The sequence below is a fragment of the Ursus maritimus genome, assembly GCF_017311325.1.
Source record: "Ursus maritimus isolate PB19 chromosome X unlocalized genomic scaffold, ASM1731132v1 scaffold_X1, whole genome shotgun sequence".
Lineage (NCBI taxonomy): Eukaryota > Metazoa > Chordata > Mammalia > Carnivora > Ursidae > Ursus > Ursus maritimus.
The window spans coordinates 31,069,386-31,075,385 of record NW_024423319.1 but is presented as its reverse complement, the minus strand read 5'-3'; positions in this window follow the sequence as shown (position 1 = coordinate 31,075,385).

The window sequence follows — 6,000 nt, the reverse complement described above, 5'->3', positions numbered from 1 at the left end:
GGGAGTTCTCAATTCCTTGCTTGTTTAGGGGACTGTCCAACAGGCAGGTAGGCAAAACGACCTGGAGGGGGGATATGCAAATGAGAGTGTGGATTCCTGTGGGAGTCACGGCCATGCAAATGGCTGCCTCCGCCTCCTCCACGAAGAGGCTGCGTGAATGAAGGCCCCAGCTGAGGGTGAATCATCCTACATGCTTAAGGCAAACAAACAATGGAGACTTCTCAGGGCAAGAAGGCGCAGGGCACTAACATGCAAATGAGGCGTTTGAATCTTTAAACTGAGGAGTCTTGAGGCCCGCAAGATGAGAGACAGACAGACAGACACCAATGACAGCGAAGTGGTGGGGCAGTAACAATGCTATCAAAGGCTGCCAACAGCACCACTTACAGAAGAGACTTTTTTCCAGTGGATATTTTTTCCTGATTTGTCAAAGATTAGTTGACCATGGAGTTGAGGGTCCATTTCTGGAGTCTCTATTCTGTGCCATTGGTCTAGGTGTCTGTTTTTGTGCCAGTACCATGCTGTCTGGGTGATCACAGCTTTGTAATAGAGCTTGAAGTCAGGCAACGTGATGCCCCCAGCTTTGGTTTTCTTTTTCATCATTCCCTTGGTGATTCAGGGTCTTTTCTGGTTCCATACAAATTTTAGGATTGTTTGTTCCAGCTCTTTGAAAGCTGCCATTGGTATTTTAATAAGGATGGCATTGGAAGTGTAAATTGCTCACCAGATGAATGGATAAAGATGTAGTTCATATATACAATGGGATATTACTCAGCCATCAGAAAGGATGAATACCCACCATTTGCATCGACATGGAGGGAACTGGAGGGGATTATGCTAAGTGAAATAAGTCAAGCGGGAAAAGACAATTATCACATGGTTCCACTCATATGTGGAACATAAGCAAGAGCACGGAGGACCAGAGGGGAAGGGAGGGAAATCTTAAGAGGGAGAAATCAGAGACGGAGACAAACCGTGAGAGACTATGGACCCCAGGAAATGAACTGAGGGTCTCAGAGCCGAGAGGGGTGGGGGAGGGGGTAACAGGGTGATGGGTATGAAGGAGGGCACGTGTTGTGGTATGCACTGGGTGTTATATGGAACTAATGAATCATTGAACGCTTCATTAAAACTAATGATGATATAGTGCCTAACTGAACATAATAAAAAAAATAATACTGCTGATTTTTATCCTTTAGGTCGTAGACCCCTCTACAATAAAAATAATTGGGTGACAAGAAAAAAAAAAAGGCTGCCAACAATGTGCAGAGTAGACCCGCCCTGGCTGGGCCAGGGGAGGGGACAGGACTTACATAGGGTCAGGCACAGCAGGGAAAGGGTGCGATGAAAAGGTTGCAGGGGGGAGGGGTTCCCAGCTGAGATGCTGGGGTGGTGGCAGCAATGAAAGCACCCCAAACCAAAAGCCAAAGGAGGAGCCCTGGATGCTGACGCATAGAGGCCCTTCCTCTTTCCGAGACCAAAGTGTTGGAAAGCAGAACAGAGCCAATTCCAGAGAGGAAGAGTTTGCGGCCTTAAGGGAGTGAGGCCATGGAGTGACTAGACGGGATACTGACAGCTTTCAAGGGGTGCAAGAAAGAATAGGGATGCCAGGCCCCGACGGCATGCTCTTTCATACAGCAGCACCCTAAGTAGTTGGGCTCAGGGAAGAATCAGCCTCACAGCCCCTGGGGTCTGATGGCGGAGCCGGAAGTTGGGTGGAGGCCGACCCTGTCCCTGACGGCCAACACCTCAGCTAGTCTTCCCCCAGCCTTCCAGCCTCCAGGCAAGAATTAAGGAAGTTTTGATCATTGATTTTAGAAAACCAGATCTCCCAAACATCCCTTTTATTATGTCACCACCTTGCTTGTAAAGTCTTCCATGGCTCCTTACGGCTTACGAGATCCAGCCATAAAGTGACTGCTGTTCACTTATTTCTCTTTCTCTTTCTGTCTCCCTGTCTGCCTCTCTCAAGTTCTGGTCATCCTTCAAGGTCTAGTTCAGTTCCCATCTTTTCCAAGAAGTCTTCCAAAGCGATTCCAACCGCACTGGTCCGTCTCACCTTTCCCTGTGAGCATTTATGTTTGTCTGTTTGTTGCGTTTTCCCTAATTGTTTTCTATACCTTCCCACAGCTCCGACTGGAAACTTCCCAAGGGCAGCCACACGAACTGTTGCCTTTCGTTGGTTGGTTGGTGTCCCTCACGGCACCTGGCGCAGCGTAATTTATGCATTCATCTATTTATTGAGTATGAACTATATGTCCGGTATAGTTCTGAGTGCTGGCAATAGGGCTGGGAACAAACCAGAAAACATTCCAGGGTAATGGGGCCGAAAGACCCAGGAAGACGGCTAGCAGGCCAGTGCAGGTGGGGCTCAGAATTTTTTTTTTAAGATTTTATTTATTTATTTGACAGAGAGAGAGAGACACAGCCAGTGAGAGAGGGAACACAAGCAGGGGGAGTGGGAGAGGAAGAAGCAGGCTCCCAGCAGAGGAGCCTGATGTGGGGCTCGATCCCAGGACTCTGGGATCATGCCCTGAGCCTAAGGCAGATACTTAACGACTGAGCCACCCAGGCGCCCCGGGGGCTCAGAATTTTTGAGTGGTGGCCAGAGCGGGCCTCGATGAGCCATCTAAATGACAGGACAGAGTAAGACGTGTGGCTATCCTGGGAGGCTGGAGCAACTCGACTCGCAGAGGAAACAAGGCAGGGCAAAGTCCTCGAGGCTGGAGTGCACTTGGCTCCTGTGAGGAGCGGCCAGAAGGTTGGTGTGGCTGGAGGAGCGTGCCTTGGGCAGAGCTCCGGGAGGGGAGGCTGGAAAGGTGGGTTAGGGTAGGGCCTTGGAGGCTGGTGGAGAGGCCTGAGCACGTGAGTCCCTTGTTGAATCCAAGAGTCAATTTAATAACCGCTGTACAGTTGGGAGACCTAGAGGTCAATTGGCTTCAGGACATTGACCCAGACGGATACCCCGGCACCACGCTTCTGCGCCTCAGGCGAAACCCAGAGGCTGTGGTCACGAGCCCCTTGTGCAAACGGCACGCTCTCAAGTGAGCGGCACTGAACCTGTAGAGGAAAACCACTTACGGAAGAGCAAGAACCTCCAAGTCAATGAAACTCAGAGCCCGAGAGTGCGGCGTGTCACTGACATTGACCGTGTCACAGTCAGCTTTGCGTTCTCTGTGCTGCCGGACAGTGTGCGCGCTCAAGCCGCCCCAAATAAACTCCGAATCTGAGTGAGAGGGGCGTGTACACACTTGTTGCACGCACATGGTCACAGCACAAGCCCCGTGGTGGTCGTCCCTTCCAATCCGATTACTGCCCCGAAGCTCCTTCTGGGTAAAAATCGCAGGGTTACCCTGGGCAGAATCTCTGGCCTCCAGGAGCTTGAATCCAGTGGCAGGCAGCTCAGGGCAGGCACACAAACCTCTTTGGTAATTGCCACAGTAGAGGAATTTGTAGAGAGCTATGGGCGCCGCATCGAAGACATAGCAAAGAAGGTTGCATCTGGGGCTTAAAGAGCCTTAAAAAATGTGATGTTTGAGGAAGGGAAAAGCTTTCTGGGCAAAGAGAACAGCAAGAGGAAAGGTCGGTAGGGAGAAAACATCTGAGGTGACAAACAGAGGCCAGGCAAGTAGGAAGTCGGGGAAGCAGGCCAGGCCAGGGAGCATAGGGCCGGTGCCGACTGGGAGCACATGTCCAGTTGATAAGGTAGCAGCCCCTGAATAGCACCCACTGACGGTTTGGTGCGCTGGAACACAGCGCCGATGTTACCAGAACTTCTGATTTTTTTTAAAAAAAAGATTTTATTCATTTATTTGTCAGAGAGAGAGAGTGAGCACAAGCAGGGGGAGCAGCAGGCAGAGGGAGAAGCAGGCTCCCTGCAAAGCAAGGAGCCCGATGCCGGACTCAATCCCAGGACCCTGGGATCATGACCTGAGCCAAAAGCAGACGCTTAACGGACGGAGCCACCCAGGCATCCCCAGAACTTCTGATTTCTTTTTTCATTTTAAAGATTTTATTTGTTTATTCGACAGAAAGAGAGAGAGAGAGGGAGAGCACAAGCAGGGAGAGTGGCAGAGGGAGAGGGAGAAGCAGGCTCCACGCTGAGCAGGGAGCCCGATGCAGGACTCAATCCCAGAACCCTGAGATCATGACCCGAGCCGAAGGCAGACGCTTAACCAACTGAGCCACCCAGGCACCCCAGAACTTCTGATTTCTTAAGAGAAGCTGAAAATCTAGGGTGTCATGCAAAATCTCCTGGGGTTTTTTTCATGTTTAGTATCTAAATCCAAATATATTTAAACATGATGTGGGTCAAACAAAATTGCCTGCAAGGGACTTTGACCCTAAAGCTGGCCGGCTGGCTGAGAATGCAAGGCCTCCGGGTGAGGCCACCGAGTGGCTGGGGGCGGGGTGTGGGGGGTGGGGGGGCTGGATGGCCAATAGGCTGAAAAATCGGGGGCATCCGTCATGAAGAAGCAAGCGCGCAGGCAAAGGCATCAAGACTACCTTTTGTGGCATTTGAGGGGAGGAGGTGTCCCTTAAGAAGCTTGAGCTGGGAGCGAAATGATCAGCTCTGCACATTGGGAAGGTTTGCCTCGTGGAGGCGAGATGTGCAGAGCCTTGCGATTGCATAAGGGAAAGGCGATAAGGACCTGAAGAGACCAGTGGAGGTGGGGGGGGGGGGAACTGACCTGAGCGATGTTTTGTGATAGAAGGGACTGCGTGGCTGGATGGCTGGGCGGGGAACCACACACACCAGATACAGGAATGGAATGTGTCAAGGTTAAACACTCTTCGTGTCAACCTCTCACTCATTCTTGGTGGGCATGAGGGCAAGTACAAGTATAATAAAGAGTTCACTAGCTCAGGATTTCTCGACTTTGGCACTGGGGTCATTCTGAGCTGGATTATTCTTTGTTGGGGGGGGCTGCCCTGTGCCTAGCAGGATGTGTAGCGGCGTCCCTGACCTCTACTCGCTAGAGATGAGTAGCACACCCCCCACCCCAAGTGGGGACCACCAAAAATATCTCCAGACATTGCTCAATGTCCCCTGAAGAGGACAAATCAACCCTCGTTGGAAGCCATGGCTTCAGTGTCAGAAGAAGGGAAATTCCCTGTTTGCTGTTTCCCTTTTTTCTTTGCACTGCGGTGGCGATATCTGTTTGGTGTTGGCCTGATAAAAGGCAGAAGACCCTTTGGGAGATTTTTACCTAAGGGATCGGAATTCTTAGCTAAGCCCTTGGTATTATATGCTGCCGTCTGTGTCCTTTATGAATCCAGGAGGGTGTTTCTAACTGGCTGGAAGGAGACCTGACTTTGCAAAGAGGAATATCATTCTTTCCCCCCAGCTATTTTCTTGTTTGTGCCTTTTTCGAACTGCACTCACAAAAAAGGAGGAAGCTTTAGCGAAAAGGGTAAACATCCAAAAAGCCAAATGGAGTGGCCGAGGTACCTGGGGCAGTCCAGAGTTCCAGCCACCTCGGGGCCACCTAAATCATCAGGGGCTCGATGAATTATGAATTAAAGCTAGACTGGGTGTGGACTCAACGTGACTCGGCTTACACAAAGTCCAAATAAGAGCTGTTGATTGCAGCTCCTGGAAAGCTGGCCATTTGTCTTTATCTTCTTGCAGACCAGAGCAGTGGTCTAATTCAGTCTGAGATGCTCTTTGAGTAAAAGTACAGGGAAATTACACATACAAGATTGATGTTGAAGACACAGCATTCCTAAGCCTCCCCACCCCCTCCAAAACATTTTTTTTTTTTTTAAACGCGGCTTGACGTTAAGGGTAGAGAGGAAGTGGAACTGCCTAGAACACTTGTACTCACGGTCAGCAACCCAGTACTATTATGGTCATGCCACTGCCCTTTGTGTTTTGCCTCACAGCGCACAATTCTCAGGGCCTTTTCTGGAGGCTAATGACAAGTCGTGACCCTTATTTTTTCTAATCATTTGCTGCCATTCCTGTTCATTTCATTAGGCACTCAGTCTGTGGCAGAC